This window comes from Oryctolagus cuniculus, chromosome 7, assembly GCF_051225735.1.
Source record: "Oryctolagus cuniculus isolate XC-2025 breed Fujian yellow rabbit chromosome 7, ASM5122573v1, whole genome shotgun sequence".
Taxonomy (NCBI): domain Eukaryota; kingdom Metazoa; phylum Chordata; class Mammalia; order Lagomorpha; family Leporidae; genus Oryctolagus; species Oryctolagus cuniculus.
Window position 1 is genome coordinate 74,172,510 of NC_142873.1, and position 17,197 is coordinate 74,189,706.

Consider the following 17,197-nt stretch of genomic DNA (forward strand, 5'->3'; position numbering starts at 1 on the left):
CTCACATTTCAGAAAGCTTCTCCATAGGGTTCCTTTTAAAAGATGAACTCCTCTAGTGTTTTTAAGTGTTTCACAGATCATTAACTCCAAGGCAGAGGGGCAATGGAAAGGGATGTCTACATTTAATGAACTAGGATGCACACAAATTGAGGACACATGGAAATAAGACCAGTTATATGTACAATTCTACTTTATCAGTGGGAAAACACTACCAAAAATCCATTTAAACATAAACTTGAAAAAGTATCCATTTCTCAGGTGTGCTATACCTGAGAGAATAACTTGAGTAAAAAACTGGGGTATTCATATCAAATAAATATATTGGTCTACTATATATATGTATATGCATATACACATATATACAAAACAATGTCTATTTATGAATATGTTTGCCTGTGTATATATGTGATATCCTTTAACAGTACATACTGCTATATATAACGTCTTTATTAGTATCCATTAAATATGAGTGTATATATGTAATATTGAGGCCATCATTTAAAAGATATATTAATAGATGTTAAATATACATGAGAGAGCTTCACAGAGTTCATGGAAAATTTGTATTATGGAAAACCATACATGAATTTCAAATGGATTTACACCAAAAAAACATTTTTTAATTCCAATTCCATTTATTTTTCATTATTTATTTATTTGAAAGGTAGAGTGCAAAACAGAGGGAGTGAAAGAGGGGGAGAGAGAGAGATTCCATCCACTGGTTCATTCCCCAAATGGCTACAACAGCCAGAACTAGACCAGGTTGAAGCCGGGAACTCCATCAGGATCCCACATATGGGTGGCAGGGACCCTAGGACTTGCGGTATCACTCACTGCCTTCTCAGGTGCTTTAGAGGAAGCTGGATCAGAAGTAAATCAGCAAGGACTCAAACTGGTACTCCAATAGGGATACTGGCATGACAAGCACAGCTTAACTCACTGTTGCCACAATTCTAGCCCTTTCCACAAACTTTTTAAAGTACCCTTGTGTGAATTGATTGCTTACCAAACTGGAGACATCATTCAGAATGTCTACCTTTTCATTTTACACGTGACTGGAGTACTGACATTGACTTTGCACCTTCCATTCTTCTGGATATAATGTAACTCAACCATGCAAACATTCACTGCCCGTTCTTAAACTATTAAAACTCATGTAGAGATGGTTTAGGGCAGGAAATGAATCAGCCACATCTTTAGCTAAAATTACATAGTGTATTTTCCCATCAGAAGTGTTTAAAATGCTTCCAATGAAGTAAATGCTTTATAAAGTTAGCAAGAGTTTCCTGGAAACACCCATACAAATATTTTCAACTGTATTTTGACAGCAAATCTAGAAGCCATGTTAGTTAATATTTTACCCATCAAATTAAATTATCCAGACAAAGTTAGCTTTTAAATAACTGTAAGGTTTATTTGATACTTATTTTTGATGGGAAAAGGCTCAGGAAGGCTTAAAAATAGTACTAGTCAGATTCAGGTAATATATTATTTTAAAACTTTGTGAATGAACTTTTAAGTTTTTCTTTATAATATTAGGGTATGTTAATCAGTATGTTTTTTATCTAAAATGTATTTTTATATGTCCTATATTTTTTAAACATGTAACAACCAAATGTAAAGAACCAAATCTGAAGATTTGGATTCTGACTGTGCTACCAGGTCATTGTACAATACCAGATAACCTCTCAGAGTCTCAGTTTGCTCATCCAAAGAATGGAAATGATTCAGTCTTCTCCATTGACATCACAAAACTGTTCTGAAGAATCAAAAGAGAGTGTATATGTATATATATGTATATATATGAGGTTGTGCATATACAATCTTTCTACATACATTATATATATGTATATATATATATATATATATATATATACTCTTAAATGCAGCCCGGTGCTATATAAATATATGAAAGGTATTTTAATATTTTCTACAGTATTTGTGTTATGAAAAGAATATATTTCATAAAGAATTTTTTGATATTTCTCATTTTGAATATAAGATGGCTAAATTTGATATCACTATTAATCTGTCAATTGTGTATTGACTTAGCTTTGCTGTTTATCTCATAACCAGAGAATATAATCCTACCATAGTTTTATTTTCTTGAGTTTACTACTTTATCAAAGATAATCATTTTATTTCCTATGTTTCCTGAGCAACTATAAAAAAGTTGAACATAATATAATGAATATTGCAATGAAATACATTTGTAATCATAATGTACTAGAATTCCAGGATGCTGCAATATATTCTACTTGTGTGTGATATCTTATAAACAGTCATAATTCTATTTAAATCTAAATCTTCACAAAGACAAAGTAGTCAGTGAAAATAATTAACAGCTCATTCTTACATAGACTAGAAAGGGAAAAGAGAAGGACGTAAAAAAAGCCATCCGTCACCCCACACAAAAATCCTGAAGGCAGATGATACAGTAATGTGCCTATCTCTGGGTTCCTATTTTGTGTGAGAGAAATAAATATTAATAAATCCTGATTATCCTGAGAAAAGAACTTCTTTGTGAGTACAGAAAAGAGTTCAGTGCCCACAAGAAAAGACCTGTGTGAACTTGTTATATTTTTTGGTTGCTCAAGCAAATTATGTCTTATGTACATTGAAAGAATAGTAATACTAAGAACAAACTTATTGAGCATTTGAATGGTGCTCTCATTCATTCACTTATCCAGTCATTCAGCAAATATTCATTTAGCACCTCCCAACAGCTAGGTACCATGCTAAACATTGTGATAATGTAATGACTAAGACAGACCCTGTCCTAGCTCTCTTGGAGATTATAATATAATGGTGGAGAGCAACAATTTTAATTTGCTAGAGTTGGAGTTGGGCTATTTTGAAGGGGAGAACAGCATACTTAGGGGCAGCGTAATGGGGAATTTAATGCCTTTGCTTAGGTATCACAAAGGGTTCTCTGAGGGAAGGACATCTGAAATTTGGGAAGGAGCCAAGGAGCAGCATTCCACTTGGAGAGAACAGCATCTGTGAAGGTATCTAATAAACTGAAAGGAGGCCTGATGGCCAAGTTATAGAAAAAGGCTGAAACCAAAACCACATTGAGATTGCAAAGGTTGGCAGTGACCAAAAGGTAGATGCTTCTCAGTCATTGGAGCTTTTCAGTTTTATTAAATGTACAAAAAGAAGCTGCCAAATGGTTTTGCACTGAGGCAATGGCATTATCCAAATTTTATTTTAAATATACCATCATGCTGCAAAGTGAAAAAAATATAAGAAATAGGCAGGAGTGAAGTCAGACACATCATTATAAGGATGTTTTTATTTATAAGGGTCAGCTTCATGAGTATGCAAACTATGTGATTGTACAAGTCTCACTCCCAGAAGGTCTTACTCCTGCTTACACAATCTTGAAATTGTTAATTTTTAAATAGAGTTACTTGCATTTTATTTTTCACTGGGTCCTCAAATTATATAGCCAGTACTGGTGATGATCGAAATCTAGATGCAAGGCAATGTTTCCATAGGCTAGAATCATGGCTGTAGGGACAGACAGAAGTGATCTCTATTTTGCAAGTGAACTACAATTAGAATCTACTATGAGTTTATCACCAAAATGAACTTTCAATTTGGTCCATGTAAAGAAGTTTAATTTCATATATGACATTAACTTATGATACATCAATATTCCATCAGTTTAATAGATGATAGTTTTCAAAAGATTGTGGATTTTTGTCATCTTATGTTAGTGCATCCACATGTCATGTATTTACAATAGAGGTGAGTTCCAAAGGGTATGAAACATCTGCATTTACCTTTTCATTCCACCAATATCTATCAAACCCAAGGACTCTGTTCTATGAACTTGGAGTGATGATTGTGTTGTCTACTAGGAGCTGTCACTTAGTCGAAAGTTACGACTGAAATGACTATAATGCAAGGAAGGGTGTACTGGTGAAGGAAATCCAGACACTGTAAGAGGTTCCATTTCTTTAGAAGAAACATTAGAAATTTTATGAAGTATTTCTGCTGATTTAATAGTTCAAATATTTTTGTCATGATACCAGATTGTGGGATAACATTACTGTGACATTTCATTTTAATTAAAACCAGATATTGCCAGGGATTCCATGGTAGATGTTTCCCACTATACATCAAGCCATTAGATTGCCATTGTATATTTGAAGATCTGATTCTGAAGACAAGTGATATTAAGATCTTCAAATAAAAAAAATTCAAAATGACTTTCCCAGTTCCTACAACATTAAATATCTGTATGACTTAGATAACTCTGCATATTAATTTTCAAAGTTGAAAAAGCAAACCAGACTTTTGATCAGTACATGAAAATCTAATGAAATTGAGAGATAAAGTATCTTGGTTACTGCATGGCAGATCTGCCTTCAGTTGAAGAAGTTATACAAACTCTAGGCACATGTCAGTGTTTTCTCTAGAGTATGATATTCTCATCAGGGAAAAGCTTAGGTTGATAACCAGACAAAGCAAACACCCCAAAATGAAACACACATTCAGGCACATGCACACACATACACACTCACAGAGAGAGAACACTGCATATAGCATAACAGAAGATACATGGGGAATGAGTGGAAACAGCACTGCCCCCAAAACAGAGGCCTGTGCAGAGGAGAGGCTTGATTGTCATGCATCATAGCTTTACCGACCAGACGTCACATCCCAGGGCATTTGCTATACTTTCAGGCTTCCACAGTTCCAGCCATCAGCAGAGCTTCCAGCATATCTCTTGAGAAAAACTTGGGCTCTTTCACTTCTTCTGTTATCTCTCTTTTTAAATCTGCACCGTTAGAATAAAGTTATCATGTCCCTAGAGTCTTCACACTTTAAAATATTAAGATAAAAAGAATTCCAGTTTGCTCAGGCTGTACCAAGTCATGTTGCCATTAACCCTCTGGTCCTGCCCATTCCCAAAGTCAAGCTGGAGAGAGCAGTCACTTACTTTGCAGTCACTGAGCCTGAGACAAAGCGCAAAATATTGGACATTAAAATAAGATGGAGCAGTGAGCTAAGGACATCGAAGACGTGGAGATGAAAAGGGTCAACATGGGAAGTGTGTGTAAGGTTTACAGTAGTAGGGTTTCCGGGAAGAAGAGGAACACTTCGGGCAGCCCCATCTTTGTCTTTCTCAAGTATCACTCTCATAGTTTAGGCTTTTAGGACCTCTCTGTAGCTGTACAACCTTGGGCTTTCTCTGCCCAGCTCCCCCTCTCTAGTTGTTTTCTATATCACTTCCAGTTTATTCTTTCTAAATCTCATTTTCCTGGGCAGAATCTTCACTGTGACATTTCTTGACCAACAAATGTAGGAAATTCTTTCATTTGGCATTTAAGAATTTTTAAATAATCTTGCTGTATCCCATTTTGCCAATCTTCTGTTATTCCTTTGCAAATAAATTAGTTCTGAGTCAAGAGGTCCCCAAACTTGCCTTGCTTCTTCCTGTAACAGCCTCAAAATCTTGACTCATGACATAGATTCCCCTGACTTGCCTATTGAGGTTTATTCTCCTTGCCTCTGAAATTCTACTAGTTCTTCAAGGTGCTGTCATTCCCTGCTCCAGGAAACTTTTTCCTTTTTCTCTACCAGATATACTATTTGTCTCCTCTGAACTAAGGGGGCATCTGCTTTATACATATATTAACATTTACTGGGTGCCCACCTTTTTTATTTGAGGCATATGGCACTGGTTTTATCCATCTTTTCCACCCCAGCCCCAATTATAAATACCACAAGGACCATGCTTTTATATATGTCTTACCCTTACAATGCTTATTAATCATAAAACAAAGGATCAGTGACGTTTTAATGAGTGGCTATAAAGGAGCGGACCCTTGGATTCTTCCCCTTAATCAGAGATTATGTTTCACAATTGTACTTCTAGTCAGACCTTGTGGAGACACTATTAGCTAAAGGAAAAACAAGCACATTAAATGTGTACTACAGGCTGATTAAAGACGGCAGAAAATACTGAGCTGGCTTTGGTCATGGGAAGCATCTTCCACATTTGTCAATTCAAAAGCCTGTAGTTGGGGGCAGGCATTTGGCCTAGCCGTGAAGACACCACTTTGGGTGCCTGCATCCCATGTCAGAGTGCTTGGGTTTGAGTCCTGGCTCCAGTTCCCAATTCCAGCTTCCTGCTAATGTGCACTCTTGGTTCCAGCAGTGATGTCTCAAGTAGTTGGGTTCTGCCACCCACAGGGAGATCAGGATTGAGTTCCTGGTTCCTGGCTTTGGTCTGTCCCAGCCTTGGCTGTTGCTGGCATTTGGGGAGTGAACTAGCAGAGGAGAGATTTCTCTCTCACACAAATAAAATGAATACAGCCTTTTTATATAAATATATAAAAGAAACTATTTGGAATAATCAATAGGCCAGTTTGCCTATAACAATAATGATTTTTGTGCCTTTAAGTGTTGTACCTCCATTTCATTATCAAATGAGTTCTGGTTTCCTTGCTACCTTACTTGGTCTTTCTCCCTAAAGACTATTTTTCAGACAAGTGAAAAGATCTGCCTTACACACTAGTATTGTGTTTGTTTTCTTTTAAAGAGCTGGTAGGGAAATGGGATGGCTTTCCATTCCACCCACTCCTTCCTAAAGCTTCAGGTTCATCTGAAAAGCAAACCAACAGACAGACAAAAAAAAAAAAAAAAGAAAAGAAAAGAAAAGAAACAAGCAGGAAAAACAGACAAACAAGCAACAAAACAAGTCCCAACGGCTAAGCCATTTGAAGTAGGAAAGGATGAACCATAAGGCTCAGGATCATTGGGAGAGAGATTTTCTTCCTTTCTTGCTTTCTTTTCTCTCCCAGGAATTCTTCATTAGACTCAATTTAAGCCTTGAGTTTGAGATTTTGTATTCTCAGTTGGTAAGCACACCTATTAAAAAAGCAATGTATTCACGTTAACTCCCTGGCACCAGCAGACTGTGCGTATTCACTGCTTGCAGTGGACACCATGCCAGGAGAACCTGACTCCTGGTGCAAAAGGATTTAAATAAAGAGTCAAACAATGCCAAAGGGAGAGAGACAGAGAGACACACACACAGAGAGAGGGAGAGAGAGAGAGAGAGAGAGAGAGAGAGAGAGAGAACACCCACATAATTCTCTTCTGTACTCTGTGGTTTGTTTTACTTAGGAAAACGGCCTGGTTATACCCTGCAGCACGCATTCATTACAGTGATCTTTGACTGGCAGATGCAGAGTAACAGGATGCATATTTTAGTGCTTATTATAATACCCTGTCCAAAAACAACTTGACAAATTTGTGATTTCGACAATATCTCATTTTGCTGGCTGCGGTACTCTGTGATTGTCTGGCCCACGTGGCTTCCAGATTATGCATACCACCAATACTTCTCATTAAAATGGCCACAGTTCACCAGTTTCGGTAGCTTGGAACGAACTTGGAATGAATTATTATACAACAAAGAGGCTGCTGTCATGCAGAACAAAAGACAAGCAAAAGAGAGCTTTGGCTTAATGAGGCTAAGTGAGTGTCTCCCCTGCATCACAGCTACTTGACGGCCTTTGAGCATGGATTTTTTTCTCCACAGGCCAAAACCTTTGGTCTATTATTTTGTGTTTATGCACCTTGAGGCTAATATACATTTTAATATGCTGCACATGGATAAAAAAAATCAGCCATTAGATTAGAACATGTGCACTCCCTGTTAAATTAATGACAACCGAACATAGAGATAAATTTAGGTTTTCATATTTAATTATAGCACACTGCAGTACGTTTAGCAAGGATAAATTGCACTATTATTATGCTTCATTTTTTTTGACATCTTCTCCTATTAACAGTGCACACTTGCCCTTCCACCACCACCAACACCCTATGTCCTACTGACATCTCTCCATGTATCATCCCTCTCTCAACATTACCCAATCTTAACCACCACATTGAAAGTTACACTATTTTATTTGTTGGATTTAGTGAGAGAACTAATGCTATTTTGGTACTTCTGAAACATGAATAAGAATAGGGTTTGTAAGAATAAAGTGATAGTGATAGTTCATCTTGGGATATTGCAGTTGCCACCGCTCTTTGCTTCATCATATTGGAGTCATTGGTCCAAGCTCTCTGCTTTCCTGATCTACTCAAGGCACAAAATACAACATGTGACTCTGAATAGTTGATGTTTCACTTTGACTCATGTGACTTGGGTATAAAGCACTCAAAACAAACTCAAGTAAAACCCCAAAAATCCTGTCTCTTTTGGGAACTTTCCTCTATTGATTTTAATCTTTTTGTTGTAGAAAAGGGGACAGTTCAAATAGTAAAAGGTTGCAGGGATAATAAAGCCCCAGTGATCGTAAAGGGAATAAAGTTAGCAAAGCCAATAGAGAGATTATGAATATTATTATTCATTTTACTAAGTCCACCAAAGCAGGAACAAATTGTTAATATACAGAAATGTCAAAGTGAGCTGTTCATCTAGAATGACTGGATAGCTTCTTGCTCTTTTCCTTTGGGTGCTATTATTTTACCTTTCATTAATTGAGTGCATTTGCTCCCTGTTATATCTGGAACTTGAAGTTTAGCTTACTCCATATACCAGTTAATAGAGTTCCACTTGGTTGCCCAGAATATAAGAGAGTCTTCCATGTTTGTGTGAACTGACAGAAATGTGTTTGCGTATGTGTATGCCTAGGGGAAGGGCAACCATTTATTGTCCTTTTTCTTAAAACAATTTTTTTGAATTAGCGGAAGCCTTAAACTTAGACAATATTTTCTCAGAGTCTAAGAGTCCACATGTGGCTCTGGGGTTATCCTGAAACTTATCCTTCCTGGAACATTTGTTTCCTGGTGCTACACACCAGAGTCTGATGACCAGAGGATCATGGAAGAAATAATAATGACCGTGTTAGGAAGGTCTGTCTCTGGGGATACAGCAGACTGGAGAAATCAGTGAGCACTGGATGATGAACAACTCTTCTTGATGGCCAAAAAGCATCTTTGCACATTTATTAAGAATAATTCTCGGCCGGCGCCGCGGCTCACTAGGCTAATCCTCCGCCTGCAGCGCCGGCACACCGGGTTCTAGTCCTGGTCGGGGCACCGGATTCTGTCCCGGTTGCCCCTCTTCCAGGCCAGCTCTCTGCTATGGCCCAGAAGTGCAGTGGAGGATGGCCCAAGTCCTTGGGCCCTGCACCCCATGGGAGACCAGGAGAAGCACCTGGCTCCTGCCTTAGGATCAGCAGGGTGCGCCGGCCGTGGTGGCCATTGGAGGGTGAAGCAACGGCAAAAGGAAGACCTTTCTCTCTGTCTCTCTCTCTCTCACTGTCCACTCTGCCTGTCAAAAAAAAAAAAAAAAAAAAAAAAAGAATAATTCTCTTTGACCAATTCTGTTAAAATGGAATTTTTAAGATGACATACAGGAAAAAACCCTTAGAAAGATGGTTTGTAACATTCATTTTCAAAATGTTTTCTGGTTTAAAATTTGACTCACTGAAAAATTAAAAGTGTGAGGTAATGAATAGCTAAGTGCCATGGCAGCATGGTAAGATCAACATTTCTTGATTAAAGTGTGTGTGTATATAAATTTTTTCCTAAAAAATACATGAAAGGAATAGTTACAGGGGGGCAAGAAAGGGAGAGGAGGGGGAGAGAGAGACTTAGGGAGAAAGAGAGAGGGAGGCAGTGAGAAAAGGGGATTGAGAGGAAGAGAGAGAGAGAGTGAAAGAGGGAGGGGGAGAGAAAAAGATCTATCAGCTGGTTAACTCCCCAAATGGCTGCAACAGTCAAGGCTGGCCAAGTTGAAGCCAAGAGCCAGGAGCTTCTTCCAGGTCTCTCATGTGAACCATCTTCCACTGCTTTCCCAAGCACATTATGGAGCAGGATCTGAAGTGAGCAGCCGGGACATGGGATGCTGGCATTGCAGGTAGTGGCTTAAACTGGTTTGCCAGGAAACCGATCCCATATGTATCTTAAATTCTAATAGCAAATTTAAATTCTAAGAATCTCCTTGTGGAAAAGGGGGATTATACTTGCTCTTTTATGGACACTGACACTGACTCACTCGGTAGAAGGTTTCCAACTAATTGGCACAGTCACAGGATAATATTAAAATTACTACTTCAAGCATATGCATTCACTCATCCCTGAGATTTCTTTCCATTGTAGACAAGTGGCTCAGACACATTGATTAGTACTAGTGGTCATCCAGTCACTTTTTTGTGCCGACTCACTTTGCAGTTCAAAGAATTTAGTCTAACTGGTCGAATGTTCTTATTCCCAGATGCCTGGGCATTAGACATTTCCATGTGCCTACAGCAAACACTTGAGTTATCACACTTCTGATGTAACTCTTCTATCAATATGATAACACCCATACCTTATTCCAAGCATCCCTGGTGAAATAAAAGTAACTTCTTATTTTAAAAAAAATATAAATAAAAGATACCTAATTTTATTAGTGAAAATTATTTTAAAGAAACCAAACTATATCTAATCCCAGTTTGTTCAACAGCATGCATATGTGGACAAACAATAGAAAATATGATGATATCCATATATTAGCAAACATTTCTGAAGGCAGAAGTTTTGGATGATTTTCTTTTCTGTATTCTTCAATTTCCTATAACAAAACGTATTTTAATAGTGAGAAAGACTTGAAGTGAAAGCAGTAGTTTTAGAAACATTGTGTGTGAATCTGTAGAGAATTATTGATCAAGTATTCATCAAAATAGCCTCAGAAGAACCAAATTCAAAAGAATCAGGACTACTAAAACCAAAAAGCAAAGTCAGGAAGGGCGTAAAGAACTGGCATTATCTACCTTATAGAATAAATTAAATGAGCATATCCAACAAAAAAAGACTGACATCAATGCTACTTTCCATTACAACTAGACTGTTTGTAAAACTTCATCAAAGGAGCAGTTTTCTGTGTCTGTTACTGAGGTGGGAAAGTGGGACCAAATGAAGAAGTTAAACCTGATCAAGCCAGCGCCACGGCTCACTAGGCTAATCCTCTGCCTTGAGGCGCCAGCACACCGGGTTCTAGTCCCGGTCGGGGCGCTGGATTCTGTCCCGGTTGCCCCTCTTCCAGGCCAGCTCCCTGCTGTGGCCAGGGAGTGCAGTGGAGGATGGCCCAAGTGCTTGGGCCCTGCACCCCATGGGAGACCAGGAGAAGTACCTGGCTCCTGCCATCGGATCAGCGCGGTGCGCCGACCGCAGCGTGCCAGCCGCAGCAGCCATTGGAGGGTGAACCAACGGCAAAGGAAGACCTTTCTCTCTGTCTCTCTCTCTCACTATCCACTCTGCCTGTCAAAAAATAAAAATAAAAAATAAAAAAATATAAAAGAAAAACAGCTTGGTACTAGCAAAAAACCTGATACATAGATCAACGGAACAGAATAGAGAACCCAGAAATTAATCCACGTACATACAGCCAACTGATTTTTTACAGAATTGCTCAAATCATACAGTGGAGTAAAGATAATCTATTCAACAAATGGTGTTGGCAAAACTGGATGTATATATGTAGAAGAATAAAGGCCCACTGTCAGCTTGCACTTAAATTTGGCTTTGTAGTAGAACACAAAAATTAATGACTTGATTCTTTGAAAAATGATACAATGGGTTACTGAGCTTCACTTTGAAAACAAGCCAGAAGCATGTTTATTCTCTCTCAAACTTAGGAGACTCCTTTTCTTGATTTTGAAAACATCTCAGAGCTTCTCTGGTCAATGTCAGGCATCTGAACACTTTTAGATATTAGAGTCTGGCCAAGAAATGTCTGATTCTTCTTCTATTTACAGATTCTCAGTTTTTAGCTGAATTAGGTCCTATTACAGCAGTAGGAGTCAGCTCAAGTCTTTTGTGAATTTTCCTCGTCTCCTTTTCTCTGTATCTCCTCTGACTCCTGCAAAGTACTTAGGAGGCAGGGGGCATAGTAATGTTTGCATGGTGGTCTCATGGTAGTGGTATCGATCAGCCCAAGTAGGGGCAGATACCCTGGTGCTGGCTCTTCAACAATACTTTTAGTGAGACCTTCACAGACTCTCCTCATGTTCTCATGACCTAGTAATAGCTTTGTCTCACCTGTTATGGTACCCTATGCTTCAGAATTTCACTCCTCAATTCTTGTTCTGTTGGGATCACCTCTCCTTGGTTGGCTTTTCAAGGTAGTCCTATCACATTAGCTTTGCACAATGTCCCCAAAATGAGCCTTAGTGCCCTGATATCAGGTGCAGACATCTCTTTCCTGATCCTACTGTTAGGAAACCCAAATAGCCAACCTCTATACCCATAGATAGACCCTTCTCACAACAGCCGAAAAACTGGGCTCCTTCCTTTCAACCTGCATTAGGCTACCTACCCAAATAGCAAGGGGAAACGCCTATATCAGATGCTAAGGTTGCTTTCACTACAGTCAGCAACTGTACCAGGAAGGCAGACTTTTTTGCAAGAAGGCAACATGTATCCCAGGTTTAAAAAAATATTAGTCACCTGTTTGGGGAAGTAACCTCCTCCTGATTGGAGTGATTCTGTGCCTAAGCTTAGAGTGGGGGAAACAAGATTCTGTAACAGCACTTTTTCTAGGATGACAAAATAATCTCTTTTCTCTGGTCTCTTCTCTGGCTCTCCTTTGAGAAAGGCTGGATGCAGGTTGAATTGCAACTTACTAACTCCTGCCTGATCCTCTTTACAAAGAAAGTGATTTACCAACATATCTTTCATCTTTGGAGCCTCATCTGAGACTAAGAAGTATCCTATTGCAATAGTGCTGTTAAGTTTGTTTTCAATCTCGAGTTTATAAATATAAAAAATCTTTTTTCTGACTAGGAACATCTGGTAGTGAGGTGATAACATTAAGACTAAAGCTATGATGATGCTTCTGTTGTTTAAGTCCAAGTTATAGTGAAAGAAATTTAAAATAGTGTAAGTCTAAGATTTTTTAAATTTGTGAATAAAACCTAGTCTTTGGTTCTACTTTATTATTTCTTTAGAAATTCTGATTATTATTTTATCTAGCTGTTGTAATTATCATTAGGTTTTTCTTAGTGTTTTTGCTTTAAATGACTCATCTGTGAAACCACTTTGAGAATATACAATTTTTTTAGTTTTTGAATTCTTTCTCAGAAGAATGGGAAGTACTTTGGGTTTTTCTCAAAAACCCCTAGTTACAATTGGGATAATCTTGGTACAGCATCAGAAACGAGGGGGAGGAGACCTCAGTGCCCAAAATTTGTTTATCATTGATTGACAACCTGGCATGCATTAAAACATGATCAAAGAAATGCCACAATTGCAAATGTGGAGTTACCTCAGGAAATTAATCTATACTTTGAATAAGATTTACAAATCAGAAAACAAAAAATATGCAATTATTGTAGCTTCCATACCCTTCAAGAGGAGTAAGCTCAATGTTTTTTTTATTTTTATTTTTATTTTTGACAGGCAGAGTTAGAGAGAGAGAGACAGAGAGAAAGGTCTTCCTTTTCCATTGGTTAACCCCACAAATGGCTGCTACAGCAGGCGCGTACGCCATTCCAAAGCCAGGAGCCAGATGCTTCCTTCTGGTCTCCCATGCGGGTGCAGGGCCCAAGGACTTGGCCCATCATCCTCCACTGCACTCCCGGGCCACAGCAGAGAGCTGGACTGGAAGAAGAGCCATCGGGACAGAATCCGGTGCCCCAACCGGGACTAGAACCCGGGGTACTGGCACCACGGGCAGAGGATTAGCCTAGTGAGCCGCGGTGCCGGCACAACTCAATGTTAAAATTTCAAAATTCCTAAAAAATGTTCAGATGGAATGGCCTTGGTGTTTGATTTGAAGATTAATGTTTACCACAGCCTTTGTTATGAGGGTGGAATGCATCTAACCAAGTCAGTCCTGTGACTAGCAGCAGGGAAAGCTGTCACTGCTGCCGCATAGCAACCCACAAGTGGCCAGGCAGCCAGAGGAGCTCCTGGTTCTCAAGTCCCAGGAAAATGCTTTGCCTTAATTAGCAGACACCAACTTGAGTGACTCCTCCAGAGACTCCTAATTAGACTAGCATCATTAATATGTTGCTCTCATTAGTTCATATATACATATTTCTTTAAGTCAAAAATTCTCAACATATTGTCACCCTAGAACCCATTCTATATGAATATTTTCCAGGAGTAAAGTGCAAGAAATGAAACTAATGCAGTTTATTAAACTAATAATCTTAGACACAGCACACAATGCGACTGTTCACCAGCCCCACAAATTTAGCAGATTATATTTCCTGCTGTTTTCAGTTACTTCTATTTATACTTCTAACCAGATGAACTCACCATGCCCCCTACTGCTTAGGAGCAATACTACCACAGTGTAACACAACACAACACATCCTGGTATCCTCTAGAGATTTCTGTCTGGCCATATGCTATCTTTCAGAATACTTGTTGAACAACGTTGTTTGTGTCCCCGCTGGTCACCAATGCCAGGATAAATCTGCGGAATCATGCTGGCAGCAGAAATGGCCTCCAATCAGCAACAACAAACAAGTTCCTTATTACTGACCCTACCATCTGTCCCAGTTTCCTCATTCCACACTCACATAGGAACAGGTTCCAGCCAGGCCAGGTTCAAAGTACATCCGGCACCTACCAGTTAGTTCAGCTTAAGTATCCACATTGTATCTGTGCTTAGGCTAACACCTTTTATCCAGACTGGTCAGTAGATACTGAAAAAAAAAAAAAAAAAACAACAACTTTGAAAGCTCTACTGCTGGTAACAGATGTGTTCACTAATGTCTTGAATCAGGGAGCTCTCATTCTCTGTATGACAAAGACAAGATGTAAGGATCACCTTTCAGTTAAGGTGTGCATCTGGCCCTGGACGAGGAGGGCTCCCAGGTCTTTGACTTCACTTCAAGAAGGAAGTTAGTAGCAAGTTGGTGATTGGAGAATAACAAGCAGCAGGTGTTTTATTGAGAAGGCAAACATGCCCACTCCACAGGTGGAGTGGGGCCTACAGGAAGGGGGTGGCCCCACTCTGAACTCTATTTAACATTATGTTTAACATTATATGGGCCGTCTCATGAAACAGGAGGTACATTCCAATAAAGATGTGGTACAAAAGGGAGGAATATTCCAGTTTTCTTCTGGAAACTAGCCGTACACTTCCTGGAATCTGGCTAGCATCCCTTTTTGCTCCTTATGTGGTTGACTTCCCTGTCATGGCAGCTGGTAGATGTGTCATTTAGCGTGCTGAGGTATAACAGGGAGCGTCTAGTGAGCTGTAGCTCAATCTGGGTCAGTCTTGGCCCCTTAAACTGGGATCAACCTGTTCCAGGCTGGGGGTCTGTTTATCTTTAGAGCAAAGGGAACCAGATCCATATCCTGTAGGTCTTGTGGTAATCGGGACTTACTATCTCCAGGTGGTTCAACTGCTTCCTCTGCTTCCCTGCCTCACATCCTCCTCTGCTTATAAGCAGGGAATGGGAAAGTGATGCCTGATAAATTAATTATCATTCCCTTTATAAAACTGTATGGAATAACCAGAGATGCAAAGGTGAAGTTGTTTCCAAAAGGTGTATTTCAAAGACGTAGATGATTCTACATGCTTTACCACTGTAGTCTCCATATAAATCAGTTTATTCCAACTCGCAGTGCATCTTGAGTGCTCAAAATATCACATTTTGTGACAAGAATAAAAAAGACAGTGCTCTCAAACCAGCAGTATTAAAGCAAGAGTGCCAAGAGCACATTATGAGAAAGCTGATGGAGATACAGAGCTGGCGGCATGTCTGCAGAGAAGCACGATGAAAGAACTTGTTGTGTCCTGTTAATACCATTATGACAAACCTTATGGAGAAGTTATTTTATTAAGTGTTTGTGTTATTAAAACCTATTCCTCTGTCTGCAATGTAATGTTGCACAATATACTGAATAGTCAAGTTTCAAGAGAGATGATAAACCAAGAAGAATTACATTACTATCCAAAGTATTGGTCATTGTATAGTGATAGAAAATTTAACAACCACATTAAACACCAAGCCAAATCAATAGTAATATTTTCAGGCTCTCCAAGGCAGATGACTGGATATGCTGGGGGATTGTGGGATTGTGTTGGATGGTGTTAGCTGGTATTTGTATCATTGAGGCTGGTGCCTGTGTTACTAGCCCTAGGAAGAGACTAAGAATATACTCTTAGCATTCCCAGAAGGTCCCACACTCAACAGTTACAGAAGACTCACAAGCACAACACAGTGGCACAGCAGGAGCAGCTGAGCATTACCCTAGTTCAAACTTAACTATTTCCTTGGCATTTGTGTATTTACCCCTTAGGCTCCATGAGAACAATTAATAGACGATTACCTGTCTCAGATATCACACTTATGGAATGGAGAGATCGGAGCAGAGTTTCTCTGATTTGTGTCCCTGTTAAGTGTTGCAGTGTTGGTTGTTTACTAACTATCCATTCTAGTCCAAGAATTCATAGCATGCTACTTCTTACCAGCATACAGGAGAATTTGAAAAAGGAAAGTGTCTGGCGGCTTTTGGCTTGGACTTCCTTTCTTGCTGTGAATTTGCCTCCCTACCTTCTTCCAAGTATCCTTCAATTCAGCAGCCTATTTGCACTGATAGAGTTTTTGAGAGGTTCCGATTATCGCTTCATCATTTGTCCAAATATCTGATGCTGCCTTGGATTCCACAACTATCTGTGACTTTCCTGTCCTGAAGCACTGAATGTGAATTCCTGCTATGCTGGCAGGAAGTTTCTGGGGAAAAGTAGATGTGGGTAGGGATGAAGAATTCCATGAGAAGGATACCAATGTTGCCCTGTCTGACTTGCAAAACGAAACAAAACAAAACACCTCCATTAGAATCCAAATAGGAAACTACTTAAATGTGTGCACACTAACAGATTTATGAGGCAGTACACAGAGTACATGAGAACTCCACTGAATCCTGGTGATTAGATGGGACCTGACTTTCTTTTTCTTGTCTCTAAAACAGGCATAAAAATGATACCTATCTTAAAGGATGATTCTGAAGATTACATGAAAAAGAAACATATGAGTATTAAGCATAAGAAAAAAAGTGCTCAGAATTTTGTTAGTCACGATTCCTAGAACTTCTCTTTTTCTTTTTTTTTTTCTTTTTTGACAGGCAGAGTGGACAATGAGAGAGAGAGAGAGAGACAGAGAGAAAGGTCTTCCTTTGCCGTTGGTTCACCCTCCAATGGCCACTGCGGCCAGCGCGC

General features: G+C 39.1%; 1 protein-coding gene and 1 pseudogene across 2 annotated transcripts in view; both read left to right on the forward strand.

Moving 5' to 3' along the window:
• The window catches only part of DPYD (dihydropyrimidine dehydrogenase), a 962,066-nt gene that overhangs the window by 876,856 nt on the left and 68,013 nt on the right, over positions 1-17,197 (forward strand). The window lies entirely within an intron of this gene.
• The window catches only part of LOC127493512 (ubiquitin carboxyl-terminal hydrolase isozyme L5-like), a 45,361-nt pseudogene that overhangs the window by 11,756 nt on the left and 16,408 nt on the right, over positions 1-17,197 (forward strand).